Raw genomic sequence first — 17,626 nt, forward strand, 5'->3', positions numbered from 1 at the left:
TTTGCTCTGCTTCCAAATCAAAGAGGGCAACAGGAACAGTGGGTTATATAGAAGTCATCTGCCCCAAGATTTTGAGTCAAGCTGAAGCAGCAACTTGAAGGGTACTAAATTCCTTATTGTACTACCACCTTCATTCAACCAACCCAGGCGTCAAAGGTCATTGTTAAGTATATTCCCACTGGATTTTCTTCTTTGATCTCCAACAAGGGTTAGGAAAAGCTGAGACCTCCCAGCCTAGATAACACAAAGGTGGTTTTCACTATCTGTTAGCAGGTAGGGACAGGGAGGAAGGAAAGGGGATGCAAACAGTGGGACAAGATGGATGTGAGCATTGGCCACACTTTCTCATCCATGCAACTCAGGTTGGTGGGATAAGGGAAGGAGATTACAGGGCAGCAACCCCAGAGGTAGACATCTAGCCCCTAAGGGCCACCCCAAGGTTACATACTGTCCCTTCTAGTGAGAAAAGGATGATTGTGTGACTATCTCCAAATGTGTCTGGATGGTCAAAACATTCCCCAGGAGAGCAACATCTCCAAGGCACTCTAGACTCAGAAGCCATAAGGAATGTGTGGGTGGGAGAATGAGAGAAAGAAAGACTGCAGAAAAATTTGAAAGTTAGCAAAATGAGTGTTGTAAAATTATTTAATGGAAGGGGCATGCAATGTTTTTCCTCTTTGAGGACAGGTTCAGAGGAGAAGGCTGAAGTCTAAGCAAATTCTAGGTTAGAGGAAAGAAGTATAGTCCCATGTAAAGACACTAGGATGATTCTGATTCGGGAGGTAAGAGTTTGAAATTTAGTTGTGTCACTTACTGGTGGTGAAATCTTGGACAAATCAGTTTCCTTCTCTGTATAACAGAAATAAAGATATCTTGGCCATTTTAAAGTCTTGTTGCTTTAGAACACTGCATAGTAACTGACCTTTATATTGTACTTTAAAGCTTGCAAAACCCTTTACACATATTACTTTGTTTAATCCTTTAAGATGGCTGATAAGGAAACAGGCTGAGAGAAATTAACTGACTTGCAGATGGCCAAATGTCGTTATTGTTGTTCAGTTATATCCAACACATCATGACCCCATCTGAGTTTTTTGTGGGACAAAGATAATGGAGTAATTTGCCTCCTCCTTCTTCAGCTCATTTTACACATCAGGATTAAGTGACTTGCCCAGGGTCACATAAGCTAGTAAATGTCTGAGGTCAGATTTGAACTCAGGGAGATGAGTCTTCTGACTCCAAGCCCAATTTTGCCACCTAACATGAAGACAAAACATCTGTTGTGGTAGGGAGGATCTGAATCCTAGTTTTCTTTTTTTCTTTTTTTTTTTTTTTAATAGCCTTTTATTTACAGGATATATGCATGGGTAACTTTACAGCATTAACAATTGCCAAACCTCTTGTTCCAATTTTTCACCTCTTACCTCCCCCCCACCCCCTCCCCTAGATGGCAGGATGACCAGTAGATGTTAAGTACATTAAAATATAAATTAGATACACAATAAGTATACATGACCAAAACGTTATTTTGCTGTACAAAAAGAATCAGACTCTGAAATATTGTACAATTAGCTTGTGAAGGAAATCAAAAATGCAGGTGTGCATAAATATAGGGATTGGGAATTCAATGTAGTGGTTTTTAGTCATCTCCCAGAGTTCTTTTTCTGGGCATAGCTGGTTCAGTTCATTACTGCTCCTTTGGAAATGATTTGGTTGATCTCGTTGCTGAGGATGGCCTGGTCCATCAGAACTGGTCATCATATAGTATTGTTGTTGATATATAATGATCTCCTGGTCCTGCTCATTTCACTCAACATCAGTTCGTGTAAGTCTCTCCAGGCCTTTCTGAAATCATCCTGTTGGTCATTTCTTACAGAACAGTAATTGAATCCTAGTTTTCTTGATGCCAAATCTGATACTTCATGTACCACACCAGACTGTATATTTTGTATAAATTTTAACAGTCATTATTATTATCATCACTATCATCCGGCAAGGTTTTCAGGCTCTCCATTCCAAGAAGTAAACACCTTGCTACTAAATGCCCAGCCCCAGAGGGCTTTATGCATCTTGGGAGTAGGGGGAACTATTTAAGGGGCTATTGAGTTTGGTCTGGTTCTTTCTCACTTCCTGTAAAGAAACCTAGTCCTACCTATACTTTTAGCCCCAGAAACGGAGAGACAGAGAAAGGCTTTTAAAAATTGAAGAGGGAAGTCTTTGTTTAGCACAAGTTCTATTGTTGGCACTAAGAGCGGAAGGAGCAGTCTCTCCTGGGGTAACTTCTGGCTCAGGGCAGAGGAAAAGATAGGATAGCTGTCCGGTGGTATGTGCACCAGAAATATGTGTGAGTGAATTTGAGTGTGTTCACATGATCACATGGGCAATCCAATTCCCAAAAGGGACTGGTGTGAGGTACTACTCTCCCTCCCACCTCTCCTCTCCTGGTTTGAGAGCCCTCTTTGCAGTAACAGCAGTAATTCCAGCCGGATATTACCCAGGCATCCTAAAGCTGAGTGCAGCCAGATCAAGAAGGGAGGGCCCAGCTTCTCAGCAAAGAGTATGACCCAAGGTGGGAGGAGAGGAGGGCAGAGGAGGGTAATTAAAAATAGCCATGGGCAGAGCAGTAGAGCCAGGCTCCCAGCCTGGACTAAGTTTTGCTATGCCCCAGTGATAATGAGCGAGGGTGAGAGAGAAAGGATTGGTTACCTCTCTGTATTTACTCTGCGGTGCTCTTTTATTTCTGAGAGGATTGGCCTCCAAATTTTGTTGATCCAATACTATTGAGTAAAAACTTTCTGAGCCAGTTCCAATGTTTATTTTGCTTATTTACAAACTGTATACAAAGGACTATAGACTGTAAATCATATACACAAAGTACTATACTAATAATTATGTACCTTATAAAATTTCACACAAGATTAGAAATTTTATTTAAAAATGAGATAGGGACCCAGTAGAGTTCATTGATTAGGGGAAGATTGGATCAGGCTCTAACTTTGGTAAAATCACAAGTTGTGTGGAGGATGAACCAGACAGCTAAGAAAATTGAGGCAGAGACAAGTCAACAATAATGTGGTATGCAAATGGGGAGAGATGGGTTGAATAATGGTTGAATAAGCTATGGTATATGAATGTAATGGAATATCATTGTTCTTTAAGAAAAGATGAGCGGGCTCATTTCAGAAAAATCTGGAAAGACTTCCATGAACTGATGGTAAGTGAATTGAACAAAACCAAGAGAACACTGTACACAGTTTTAAGATTATGTGATAATCAACTAACTATAATAAACTTAGATCTTCTCAACAAGCAGTGATTCAAAGTAATTCCAATAAACTTGGGATGGAAAATGCCATCTGCATCCAGAGAAAGAACTATGGAGAGTGAATACATATCAAAGCATAGTATTTTCACCTTTTTTGTTGTTTGTGGTTTTTTTTCCCGTTTTTTTTTTCCCCCTTTTGATCTGATTTTTCTGGCACAACATGACAAATATGAAAATATGTTTAAAAGAACTGCACATATTTAACGTGTATCAGATTGCTTGCTTATTTGGGGAGGAAGAGTTTAGGGATGAAGGGAGAATAATTTGGAACATAAAGTAAATGAATGTTGTGTATAAGACTGCCTGCCATCTAGGGCAGGAGGTAAGGGAGGGAAGGGAAAAGTTGAAACAGAAGTGAGTGAAAGGGACAATGTTGTAAAAAATTACCCACGTATATGTTTTGTCAATAAAAAGCTATAATTTTAAAAAATGAATGTTGAAAATTATCTTTACCTGTATTTGGAAAAATAAAATATTATTGAGAAAAAATAAATATAAATCTAAAAAATTTACTGGTGGGTTTATATATATATACACACACATACTTTATTTAGTTTGAGGTGATTAGGACTAAGTCCTCCCTCAATTTTGTTGTTCAGTCATTTTTAGTCCTGTCTATTTGCAACTCTATTTAGGGTTTTCTTAGCAAAGATATTGGAATGGTTAGTCATTTCCTTCTCTAACTCATTTAATAGATGAAGAAATTGAGGCAAACAAGGGTAAATTAACTCGGGGAAGATGAGTTTGACTCTAAGTCCATCACTTTACCCACTGCACCATTTTTTAAAATTGATTTTTGTAATGGTCCAGGCAAATGATGAGCATCTAAAACAGAATGATAGCTGTGTAAGTAAAGAAAAAGGGACAAATGGACAAATGTGAAGGGAGAAATAACAAGATTTGGCAACTACCTGGATAATGTGGGGTGAGGGAAGAGTGAGGAATAGAAGATGATATCGACATTGCCAACTTGAGTGACTAGGATAGTAGTGTCTTTGACAGTAATAGGAACATCTGAATCCAGATACCTTCCTAGGCACTTAATAGCTGTGACCCTGACTGGGCAAGTCATTTTACTTTCCAGATTTTCCATCAGTAAAACAGGGAATAAGAACAGCATCTACTTCACAGGGTTATTGTGAGAATCAAATGAGAGAATATATGTCTGAATTGAGGTGGGTTTGTGGGAAGAGAAGGGAGAGATGTGGGTCTTGATATGGACTCCAGTTAATATTTGCCTGTGCAACCTTGTCAGTTCCCTCCATTAAATCCAAAAAGAAAGGGAGTACATCAACCTCTTACTTAAAAGGCTCTTGCCCCAGAGCTGAGCCATGAGTGCTCTCTTAGGTCTCTACCCCAACCACTAAGTGATCTCTAGAGAGTGCAAGCATTGAATAGGCTTTGGGAGAAAAGGGGAAAGGAAACTTTCCAAAAAGCACCTAAACTTGGGTTATAATTACTCAGAAGGATCACTTAGGGAATAGCAGGAAATAGGGATCTTGTACAGCAAAGGGTGGGAAGGGGGTTGGAAGAACAGTGTATGTAAAGGGGGTAAGAGTAGATGACATAGTGTTAATAGACAAGCAGGAAATAAGCTATCACTAGGAGGGAATAGGATGCAACCCATCTTCCCATCATTTGATTGGATGCTCATATATTTCTAATCAAGACATGGACTCGGCTTTGGAGACTTTGTTATTCAGTCAGTTTGTTCAGGCATGTTGACTTCATGACCCCATTTAGGGTTTTCTTGGCAGAAATACAGGAGAAATTTGCCATTTCCTTCTCCAACTCATTTGACAGATGAGGAAACTGAGGCAAACAGAATTCATAACTTGCCCAGGATCATACAGCTAAGTGTCTAAGGCCAGATTTTTTTAATTTAGGAAGATAGATCTTCCTGACTTCCAGCTAGGTATTCTATATACACTGTGCTATCTACCTGCCCCACTTTAGAGAATACTCTCCTAAAAAAAAAAAAAAATCAGACTACATTATCTTTCTCTTGGCTAGAGAAAGTTAACAAGTTAGTGATTAAAAGAAGTAAATTTCAAGGACTTGATCTTGTGGACTTTTTGAACTAGGAAGCCTCACTAAAAAAAAAAAACAATAAAATCATTGGTAAAATGATTAATGCATAACATTTAGTTTTTATCTAGTATTTACTTTTCTTACAGAAACCCAGGGAGATAGACAATACTTCACAGATGAGGAAATCTATGGTAAGAAAAATTAAAAAAAAAAAGTCCTTGTCTGTAATTTAGGCCTTGAACTCAAAACTCAATACTCCCAATCTCAAGTCTCCCAATTTCAAGTCCCATTCTTTTTCTACTATTGCACTAGACTATACTTTTATGCCCAGATACTGAAGGGGGTGAGATTTCAATGGAGAACTTTTCTTTTGTTTTTGATAATTTAGGAAAACAGGTCCCAGCCTGTCTGGACTGGACAGAAATCTTTATACACACTTTTCACACAATCACAGAATCCCAAAGGTTATCCATTTAACCCAAACTAATGAAAACCTATGCTATTATATTCCTAAAAGCTAGTCTCCTTGCCTGTAGCTGAAGACTACCAAGGTAGAAAAGAGGAGGCGGCAGCAGTATATCCCCTTTAGAAGGGTATAGCATTATCAGTATTATCTTGTGTTGAACCTGTCTCTAGAGATGGATGTCGCTAGATTTTTACCCACTGCTCATTGTTCAGTAGTTTCAACAGTCTTCCACATAATCACATTTCAAATATTTTTTATCTCTTTTATCCTAGCATATTATTTTTTGATTCATATCCTCCGTTTCTTTGTTAAGTAAATCTATGTCCTTGTTTAAATCCAAGATGGTTCAAATGTTGGCAATTATTTTCACATGGGAAAATGATTTAACGTCTCAAAATTAAGAAATCATATCTCAGTAAGAGGGCAGATATGGAATCTTAGCTGAGAGTAGATTCTTCAGTAGATGCCCATGCACTGGCCAATAGAAATTGCTCTATATGAGTGTGATGGAATTATTACTCAACTATAAGAAACAATGAATATCAAGAATAGAGCTGTTGTCCTTTGTTCTTGAAGGACCATGTCCTTAGGGAGGTGATACCATAATATGCAAGTGAATAGGATTTAAAGTAAGGGTGGACTATTCAAAGTCACCATCCTGTTTCTCCTCCAGAGTCATTTGGGTTCAGTGGGGCAAGATACAGACCAGGATGAAAGAGAGATTCAAAGCAAAGTAAACCAGGGGGAAAAAATACAATATAAATGGAAAGAACAGCAGCAACTAAACTCCTAAATGCTGTATAATTATAATGACCATGCTGGGCCCAGAAGAAGAGATGAGCACCTTCCTCCCTTCTTGCAGAGGTGGGGGGGGAGGGGGGAGGGAGAGACAAGTACAATGGGTACAAAAGAAAGATTGCATATACTTTTGGATTCAGATGATATGAAATCTTTTTTTTTCTCTTACTTTTTTATATTCTTTGTTATAAGAGATGACTCTGGGTAGGAAAGAAAAGAGGGATATATTTAGAAATGAAGGTGATGAAAAATAAAAACAATCTATGCAATTTTTCTTGAAAGTGATAGATTCTTCACAAGGCACCTGGAAAAGGTTGGAGTGGTTGGAGGTATAGAATGCCATTTCTGCAAGAGTCAGAAGTATACAAAAACCAATAGAGACGGATGTGCTAAGACTGAGGTGGAAACTTTATAGCCCCACATGCCTAACCAGGTATCTGCCACTTCTGCCCTCCATAGCCCGCGATTCACTTCTTTGTCCACATTGATCACATCTTGAAGAGCTGCTTTAGAATCTCTGAGATCCTGAGGGGCACCTATCATTGTCAGGCTATGTTAGTGTATTAGGCATTCAGGTTTTGCCCATGGGGTTCTCCATCACCAGGCAGCTGGGATCTAACCTTTTCAGGTTGTCTACATGCATGTGCTACTGGGTCATCTCCTGAAGCCATGCCATTCCAAGATCACAAAGATGGTGGACATTCCCCAGATGGGTGGACATTCCTGACAGAGCAGTCCGATCACTGTAAGGGAGATTGAATTCAACAGAGACACCAACTGACTTCACCCATTAGCAGTTAGCCTCTAGTCTGTAGCTCTTCCTGTACTTAACCAGGGCCCCTGATATTCAGACTCCAAAACATATCTGCTTCCTTTGTGTATCCTATCTTCCTGTCAGACTGGGAGCTCTCCAAAGGGTGGAGATACTGTCTCCTCCTTCCTTGGCATCTCCATCCTCCTGCACAATAAGAGCTCCCAGTTATTGGATGGGGTGAAGGCACATCTTGAATCTTCAAAGGAAAAACTCTCTTCATGTCCAGCTTCAATAGTGAAAGATGTCTGGCCCAAGCTGGCGCCTAGGGATAAGCTGAGGACTGTGGGATGGTCCCAGTTCCAAGCCGGACACAGCTGCCTATTTGTTGTTTTTTTCCCTTTTGGCTTGCTCCCAAAGCAAATAAACCAGGAGGGAAAAAAATGAAGGGGATTCGAAGGAGACAGAAATGCCCATTGCTAAAACTACTCAATTCTCCAGGGAAATCTGTCTGCTCCATTAAAGGCACTCCACTGACAAAATCATATTTACTTCCAGTTTTCCATACTAACTGAATATGATACACATGGGAAATTGCTTTACATATCTCTTTATAAAGTACAGAAAATGTCATCTTTATTTCTGTATGGGATATGGTTTATTCAGGACTACTGACTGTTCACTCACTCATTCTCAATCTAGTGACCCTTTGGGGCTCATTCCTTGGAATAAGAATGGAGGAATAAATAGAACAAAGTAGAAAACATTAGCTATTATTGTTTCTTAGTAACAGCTCCTCAAAATGGGCAGGCTGGTTAAGACAAGGAAAGTTTAGTGTAAAAATCACAATTAAAATGATATTGATAGATTTTTCCATGTTTATTTTCAATTATCCAGACCTGCTAACCATGAAGACTCAAGAGTTAGTTGAATCCATGGTGGGAGAAGCAGAAGGATATTTAATCTAAGCTACAGAAAAATCCTCTTCTGTCCCAAATCAAGGAACCCAAAGTATAAGACTGTCCGACTGGACAAAACCAACAGTAGACATTCAGCCTTCTCATCAGGCCCTGCCTAGAGAACTGTCAGAGATTAGTACCATCAGCTCCATCCCCAATAAAAGTGGATAAGATAGTTTTCTGTGACAGTATAGATGGCTCTTTCCCATTCATCTAACAGGTGACAGGTGTTCTTATACACTTTCGGACAAATCTTTGTATGTCCAGGACCTAGGGCCTATATGCCTAGCACATAGTAGGCAGTTAATAAATATAATAGTTATAATATAAATATAATTAATATTTGTTAACTGAAGTCACCAAAAAATTCTCAAGTCACTGGTGCAAACATCAAACACCATCTCCAAGATTTTGGTTATCTTCCTTCCCCACACAAAGAGAACTCCTCTTCCCTACGGTTGCCCAATATCCCATTCAGAAAGAAAGTCAATCCTAGACCTTCTTATTCACTATCATCAGTGCCCTTCACATATTTATAAACCATTCCAATGTCTCCAGTCAATAAACATTTATTGGGCACCTACTATGTCCCAAGCACTAGAATTAAGAGGCAAGTGAGAATCAATGAGCAAATACAAACAAGTAAAAAGGATAAAAAGCAAGTAATTAGGAGAGTGAATGCACCAAAATTAAGAGAGAACACAAAAAGCTTCCTATAGAAAATGGAATTTTAGTTAGCTTACAAGAAGTCAGGAAAGGCAAGGATTATGTGAGAAAAAATTTTAGTCTAGTCTAATCCCGTCTTAGTTATTTTTTTTTTCCCTACCTAACTTATTTAATCATTTCTCCTTCAATAGTTGCAGTCCATTTCTCTTCTATATCTTCAATGGTGACAGACGGTTTGACAATTATTCATATGCTTGGAAGTCTGAACTTGACCCTCATTTTTTCCCCTCTTATCAAATCTCTTCTCCAGGATCAGGTCTTAGAACCACCCTGATATTTCCCAGCTTATTTTAGCCTTGAGATGGGTCAGAAAGAAATGAGAATAGAGTCTCCTTTTAAAAAAATTAAATCTGAGAGGAAAGGAAAAGATGAAAAATGGACTAAACCACAAGCAAAAAGACCCAAACACAGTGACTTGATTAGTTAAAGGCTCATTACTCAGGTTGCCTAGCCAAAGCTGCCTTCCCCATCCCAACACCAGTGGCCCAATTCATTTATTTTATTTTATTTTATTACAAGGGATTGGATTGTTGAGGAATTAGAGAAAGAATGACAAAAGGCGGGCTTGACCCCAACTCCCTTAGTGACCAGAACTCTGACCTTTTCCTGCCTTCCGCACAGACCGCAGAAATTCAGATAGCTATATGGCAAACCTTTGTATTCCTTCCCCCATTCCCAGGCCCTCTAAATCACAGGCTTACAATTTTAGGGACCTCAGAAGGCACCCTCAGAGTTATCTAAATCAACCTAATCCACTTTACTGATGAGGCAACTTGAGCCCAAGGTCTAGCAGTATTAAAGCAGAGTCCCTCTGGAGCCACCAGTAGAATGTAGACAGTTCTCAAAGAGCGTCAGACTGGCTACCATGACTCTTGAATCCCTGTTCCTCTTGGCTACTCAGTTGCCCTACCTAGGACAGAAAAGACAAAGAAACCTTTTCCATTGATCTGAGGGAGGGGCCATACCACCCAATGGCAGGGAAATGGCTAGATTAACCCATAGATTTCTCCCAATCAGAAGCTGGACATAGCTAATTAAAGTTCCTCCAGTTTGGTTTTCAGATATTCTTCTCTCCACCTCAGAAGGAAGATTCAAAGATCTAAGATGGGGGGAATCTTTTACCAGATGTTTGGGTTTTTTCTCTTTGTTTTTATGTATCCGCTTTCCTTTTTTAACTTGGTTCTATCCCAGGACAAAGCAAAGTATTTCACTTTCCATATCATCCACAAGACTAGATCAGTCCAACCAGCTGGAGCCAGGCATTCCTGGTGCTTAGTAGCTTTACCCACAAGCCCCTCCTTCCAGGGGCCTCCCTATCTGGAATTCTGACCTTCCTCTACCCCACTCCACCCCCCATTATATTCCCACAACCTACTGGTCTCGGAGAGACCTATTTAACCCCACCCCCACAATCAGAATACCTAGCCACTAGAGTGAGCTCCTCTCTCCAGACCGCAGAGAATGTAAAGGTGAGTCAATTATGGCTTCAAAGAATTCTCTCTCCCTCCTGCCAACCCTGTTCCCCTTTACAATCACCTCTTAATTTATCTTCTCTCCACCCAAATAGATATGAGCCTCTGGAAACTTGGGGAAGGCAAATTTAGAGAGAGAGGAAAAAATTTAGGGAAGGGAATTCCCAGGGAGTTAAAAAAAAAAAAAAATCTTCTTAGTAAAGATTAACTTCTCCCCTAAAGCTATTCAGGACTCTGCAGAAGTCCTATCTGGCCCTCAAACTCCAATCTCCCAAGGGAGGGGACAAAGAGGGGTCCTGCAGAGAAGTCTCCAACCCTGGATACTTTTATTCCTCATTCTTTTATCTCCCTTTTCTCCTCGGAATGCAAGGCACTGAAGACAAAAACTGAATTTTGGGGATAGGCTGGGGCTGAGCATTCATTGGGGTAAGGAGAATAACAGGATCAGGATTCCCTTTCACCTAAATTGGAACAGACCTCAGGCAAAATCCACAAAATTCAATATTTTTTCTTCTTTCTTTAATATACTCTCCTTCTTCCCCCAGCAAAAACTGGTTTTCTCAGGCAAGTACAGAGCAATTCTTATTCAGTACAATCTTCAACTCAGCCACAAACCAGATTAGCTAAACTAATCATTGAGTTAATGCAATTACCATGTCATTTCCCCTCCTCCTTGGCTTTGGTACAAACCATACAGTACTATTCCTTCCCTGCCCCCACCTTCACACCAGCAGAAGCTGCCACAGCAAAGGAATTAGATTCAGAGCATTTCTACTAGTGTTCCAAGCTTTCTCTTGACCTCTTCATTCCTAGGGCTAAGGCTGAACACAGATGAGGCAGGTCTTGGAAATGCCTGGACTAATAGGAAAAAAATGAGGTCTGACTGATAAATCCTGTAAATTCAAATCTCTAGGAGATAAAGGGGGGAGAGGGGGAAGGAGGAAAGAAGGAGGCAGCTGGGTGATAAAGTGGATAAAGTTGCCAGGCTTGGGGCAAGGAAGTCCCATCTCCCAGTGCAAATCTAGCCTCAGACACATCTCAGCTATGTTACCCTGCCCAAGTCAGTTTAATCCTGTTCCCCTCAGTATTCTCATCTATTAAATGAGCTAGAAAAAGAAATGGCACAGCAGCCCAGTATCTCTGCCAAGAAAACTCCAAATGGGTCATGAAGAGTCGGACATGATTAAAAAACAACACAAGAGCAAAAGGGAAGAGGAAACAGGATTTCAGAGGGGGACAAGTACTGAAATACAGAGTCAGGGGACCTCAGTTCAAATCCCATCTCTGACAAAGTAGGGTTAGAAAATATCTTAGAGGTCTTTTTTTCCTCCCCCCACCCCATGAGGAAACTGAGATTGAGAGAACCAAAATGGTTTGCCAAAGAGTGAATCAGACTCAGGTGCACTGATTCCAAATCTAGCCCTCTTTCTCCTTCTCCAGAACAACCTTCTAGCCTTGTGATCCTTGACCAGTCACTTTCATCTCTCCCAATCTCCATTTTATCATCTCTAAAATGGGCACGATAGTATTGGCATTCCTTGCCTTACAGGGTCATATTGAGAAGAGTGTTTTATAAACCTGAGTTTAAATGTGAGCTATATTTCCTGGTCAAGACCCAAGCAATCGAATCAAAAAATCAAAACTTTCTTCCATTTCTTCCTTGTGGACCAGAAACTACCAGCCCTAACCATGTCTCAACAAGGACCTAGGCTAAATGAAGATCTTTCCGGCTATAAAAATTTTCTGACCCTATGATTTGTTCAAGGAGCACTCAAAAGGCCCAGATCCTAACTATATCTACAGTAGATAAGCTTCAGCAAACTTCTTAATTTTGTAATTAAGTGAAAATCAAGCCCTACTGCTTGCTGCTAGCTTCTTCCTCAATTAAAAGGTAGCTAATTAACCCAGGGAATGGGAAAGGGTAGAAGATGAGTAAGAATGAATGATAATTGAATCTCCTACACAGATTTTTTTCTAGCTCAATCTCTTACTCTGGACTGGTGGCAGTTAATACAGAAGGCGACAAAGGCTTTGCCTAAATTGGGGAAAAGAAAGAGGGGTGCAGAGGGATGCCCCCAGATACGGAAAGAAAATGCAAGTGGGGTCCCTCTATCTTCAGGGAATAGAGATGGGGAGGGAAAAGGATAAGATTAGAAAGGATCAACTCTGAGCTCTAGATATATTCAGAGTTAAGAAGCTCTTGAGGAGAAGTAAGGAGCTAAACTTTGTGGCCCTCTAGATCTATGATTCTATGACAGCCACCCTCCTTCTAGGAAGTTTATTGGAGAAGCTAGGTGGCACAGGGGATAGAGCCCTGGGCCTGGAGTCAGGAGGATTCTGAGTCCAAATCCAGCCTTGGACATTTATTAGCTGTGTGATTCTGGAGAATTTATTTAACACAATTTGGAAAACCCTCAGTTTCCTCACCTGTCAAATAAGCCGAAGCAGGAAATGGCAAACCACTCCACTATCTTTGCCAGCAAAACCACAAATGGGTTCACAGAAGAGTCAGACAGGACTGAACAACAAGAAAGTTTATTATAAGAAAGGAAGGAAGGAAGGAAGGAAGGAAGGAAGGAAGGAAGGAAGGAAGGAAGGAAGGAAGGAAGGAAGAAAGGAAGAAAGGAAGAAAGGAAGAAAGGAAGAAAGGAAGAAAGAAAGAAAGAAAGAAAGAAAGAAAGAAAGAAAGAAAGAAAGAAAGAAAGAAAGAAAGAAAGAAAGAAAGAAAGAAAGAAAGAGAAAGAAAGAAAGAGTTTATTGTCAGGTGAATTTTCCACAATGAAAGATGAATGGAAGGGCAGGAGGGAAAGAGGAAAAAAGGACAGAGGGAAGACAGGGTGAGGGTAGAGGAAACCGTGTATATAGCCCTACGATGTGATACTGTGCTAAACACTTGGCAAATATCTCGTGTGGCCCTCACAACCCTTTGAGGCAAGTGTGTTCCCATTTTACAGCTGAGTAAACCGAGGTCCACATCACCCTTCGGAAGCTAGTTACAAAAGAATCTATGAAAGGAAGTATCTGAAGCAGGCGTTCTCTACTCAGAGGAGGCAGCAAGAAGACCAGGTAACTTACTGCTGCCTCCTGACCCTCCATAAACCACCTCCTCCCAGGAGCCCTCCCCAAGTCTCAACAAGGTCATACACCCTAAAATAAAACAAGCCCCCCACTCTCGCCCCTCCCAAAACTCAAACACCCTGCGGAGAAGAAAATCGGGGACTCGGCTGTTTCCTCGCAGGGCATGGCCAGCGCCAAATGCGTGTCTAACGACAAATTCACCTGCTCAGCAAACCAGGAACGGAGGTCCCGCCTGCGAGGCCGGAGCCCTGACCCCCCCGCGCCGAAATCTGGGCCCAGACAATAGGGCCCCGCCCAGGCCTGGGGGGGAGGGGGAGGGGGGGAGGGGGGGGACGGGGAGTGCAGCCCGGCTGCAAGTTTCCTCCACTGTAAATTCGCAGCTGGACACCCAGCGAGAGAACGCGCGATGTGCTCACTACGCGGAATGAGGCCAAAGTGTCCCCCTGCACTCCGGTCCGCGGAAGCCGCTGCCAGGCAGGGCAGTGCTCGAGCCAGACGGGACCCTGCCCGGCACCGTACCCCGCTCCAGGTCCCAGGCAGCGCGGACTCTTCCGGAACACGGTCAAAGCCCTTCCCCAGCCCCCCTAAAATGGCCAGCGACCTCCCTCCCCTCAGCCTCTGGCTCCCCATCTCCAGCCCCACCCAGCTGGGCGCTCCCCCCCCTCCCCTCGGGAGTGACCGGCCTGACCCCTCAGACGTCCATCCTCTGCCCAAGCGAAGTTCCGCCAGCCCGGCTGCGCCCCCGTGCGCCGCCCCCTCGCGAGGCTCGGAGCTCCCGAAGAGCCGCCCCCTCCTCTCCCGGTAAGCGGGCGCCTGCTCCCGCCGCCGGACCGGCCAGCCTCCCTCAGCCCCCTCCCTGGGCGCCCCCTTCCCCTCCGCCTGCGAATGTCACCTCGGCGGACCCGCCCCTCCGGGCGCCCGCACCCGAGAGCGCGCCCCTCACCTGCGCTCGTAGCCGGGGTCCGGGCTGCGGCTGGGGCTCGGGGCAGCGGGCAGGGCTGGGGCCGGGCTGCGGCTGGATCCGGGGATCGGCTCCTCTCGGGCGGCGGCTGCTCCGGACTCTGGCCGCGGCTGCAACTCCCTAAACGAACAAAAGGAGAAGAGACCTGACAGCCAAGCCACGCCTCGGGCTCCCCCTTGGAGCCCCGCCCCCGGGGCTACGCCCACCCTCCGCCGCGCTCTCACTCGCCTCCCGGCCCGCCCGTCCAACGGGGGGGCGGAGCCGAGCTCCGAGACCGCCTCTCGGGCCGCCTGTGTTTACGGCCTCTCCATTGGCCTCGTGCCCTGCCAGTCGGCTCCGGGGCCCGACCCCAGCTCGAGGTCCGATCCCAATTCCGCGTCTATTGGATGGAGCAGGAATACTGCCTCATGAATGGCTGAGACGCTGTCAGTAAGACTCGAGGAGAAGCCAATGAGGTGGTTGAGGTGTGTCTTGCCCCACCCATGGTCTCCACCAGGTAGAACCCACTCCCACTTTCACCCCCTCCCCCCATACCTGTCCTACAGGTGATTCTGGAGGGCGGCTCTAGGGTAGGGAAGCCGAGTGTCTGGGTAGACGCCTAACCAGCTCAGCATCTGGGAATAATTCCCTTAAGGGGATTATTCACCGGGTACCAAAAAACAGGCATCAGGTTGCAAAGACCTGGGATTGAGGGAAAAGAGGATTTGAATGGAAGTTCGATGGCCTCGGATGGGATAATGGAAGAAACTAGCCTGTGAGGCTAAAGAAAACCCGCGGGAGCGGGAGAAAGAGGGAGTGAGGAGAGAGAATGAGAATGAACGGTGGCCCTGAGATCTGGAGAGGAAAAAAAAAAAAACATGGCCTTTCTTTTTGGGGACATTTACTGAAAGGATGTTTTTTAAAGGGCTCACTGTGAGTTCAACCTCCTGTCGCACACAGTGGGCCCTTCCAACCCAGCCCGCAGTGGGTAACCAAACATTCTAACCCCGTCCAGGAGGTCTTCCTGGAGGTGATAACAGGTGGGGGAAGGCAGGAAGGACTCGGCAGTCTCGCCAAGCAGATAACCTTCTCTCTCCTCTGCTCTCCTTGCCCTCGGCCTGTCTGGCTCCCTCATTGGGGATTTTCATCTCTAAATGCTTCTGCTGCCCAGTCTGCTTCAGGACAACTTTTTCAGTTGGAGAATAGGACTCTTTCCCCTATTGCTGCTTGGGTTCGCCTTCTTGAAGGCAACACCCACTCTGTGTCCTGGTTCTTACCCAAACCCCTACTTGGTCTCTGATCTTACTTTATTTCTCCTTTTTTTCCACATGACCCACTTAATAAGAAGAAGATTAGTCTGACTTGGTCTGGTGAAGAACGAGGGAAGGGGGAATGTATCAGGAGCAAGAGAGAAAAACAAAACACCTTTGAATGGAGTGAATAGAACACTGTGTGTGTGCCTTTCTCCCCAACAATATTTCAAGGGTGTCTCACCCCACATCGTGTTCCAACTTGTCAGCTCCTAACTAAAAAGCATAGGATGTTACTATGGATGGAATTAGAAGCAATGGTTGCAAAGAGAAGACCCAGAAGCTGGAATAAGAAGGGTCTCTTTTCCCTATTTCTCATGTAGAAACATTGCCTTTCTCCTACATCCCCAAATTAGATTTCTGTTAGAAAGCTTGGAGATCATCATTATCTTTCTGTCAATATGGTGGGTTTATCCTCATTTTCTTGCCTTTTTTTTTTTGGTTGAGGCAATTGGGGTTAAGTGACTTGCCAAGGATCACAAGCTAGGAAATGTTAAGTGTCTGAAATTTAACCTAATTTTCAAATCTCTCTCTCTCTCTCTCTCTCTCTGTCTCTCTCTCTCTCTGCCACAGACTAACCTTGGGGAAGATGAAACAGCCACCAAGTCATCCATTTCTGTGCTTCTAAACCAAGACAGTCAGGGAATTCTCCTTTTGGGAAAAACAAAATTCCCTAATTCCCTTAGGAAAAAGTGCAATTATGCTAGTGACATGTGGAAAGTTTTTGTTTTGTTTTGTTTTGTTTTGAACCTAAATTTCCTTTGTGGTTTAAATCCATTTCCTCTTGTCCAGACTTCTGTGACTGCTCAGACATTAGCCCTCAAAGGATTAATTCACTTCAGCTTTCTAGGGCTTCAATATTTGGAGTGGGAGAAAAGGGTTCCCATCTGAGGCTAATTCATAAAAAAGAGTCAACCCCAAGAAGACAAAAATAGCTGGAAAACAGAGGTGCCCAAAGAGTGACAGGAAATACTATGGAAGAAGGGAAACAGGTAAAAATATCGTCTGGAGACAGTGAGCTTCTGTGGAAGTAATAGAGGAAGCTCTCCTCACTCTATCTAATGAAGTCCAGGGAGCTTCAGGCAGACATTATACCAGAAAAGAAATAGGCTCCCCTTCTCTTTTTTATCTTCCCCCCTCTCTCTCCTCCTCTTTATTTGAGGCCTCTGGCCATATAAGGCATTGAAGCTTCTGTTTGCTATTTGAACCCCCTCTCCACTCCACCCACACACTTAAATACACACATACCTTGTACGCTCATAGGAACAGATACCCATATACAGATATACAATTATACTCACTTTCCCATCCACACAGAAATCAATACATTCACAAACTCATAAAGTTCCATACCCATAGACTCATGAAGAGATATTCACAGACAGGAAAACATATATTTATACACACACACACACACCATTTTATTCTAACTCAACTCAGGCTTAAAGAATGTTCAGAATTTTTTAAAAAGCAAAAAAAAAAAAAAAAACAAACTACCTAGGGGAGATTAATCTGATGACTCCCAACTTTGGGCTGTTAAATTAGGCTGGTTCCTGATTAACTACATAGTAAATGACTATCAAAAGAAATGGGATTAGATAACTAAAACCTTCTTCCCTAATGGTCATGATGAAAGACACCAGAACAAGGGTAAGAGAGAGAAACCAGAAGTTTCTGTAATTTTTTATGCTTCAGCATAGCTGGGGAAGGGGCTATGTAATGCAGAAGTGGGGAGAAATTACTTCCTAAGCAACTAACACCTCTTGTTTA

General features: G+C 43.0%; 1 protein-coding gene across 2 annotated transcripts in view; it reads right to left on the reverse strand.

Annotated features, from left to right (window-relative positions):
• Positions 1 to 14,717, reverse strand: part of JUP (junction plakoglobin) — a 31,863-nt gene extending 17,146 nt beyond the window's left edge. For both annotated transcript variants that reach the window (XM_031966260.1, XM_031966259.1), the window contains exon 1: positions 14,550 to 14,717. The gene's annotated coding sequence lies outside the window, so the exon portion shown is untranslated. The remainder of the gene's footprint in view (positions 1 to 14,549) is intronic.
• Between the last annotated feature and the right edge of the window lie 2,909 nt (positions 14,718 to 17,626).

This window comes from Sarcophilus harrisii, chromosome 4 (genome assembly GCF_902635505.1).
Source record: "Sarcophilus harrisii chromosome 4, mSarHar1.11, whole genome shotgun sequence".
NCBI classification, from domain to species: Eukaryota; Metazoa; Chordata; class Mammalia; order Dasyuromorphia; family Dasyuridae; genus Sarcophilus; species Sarcophilus harrisii.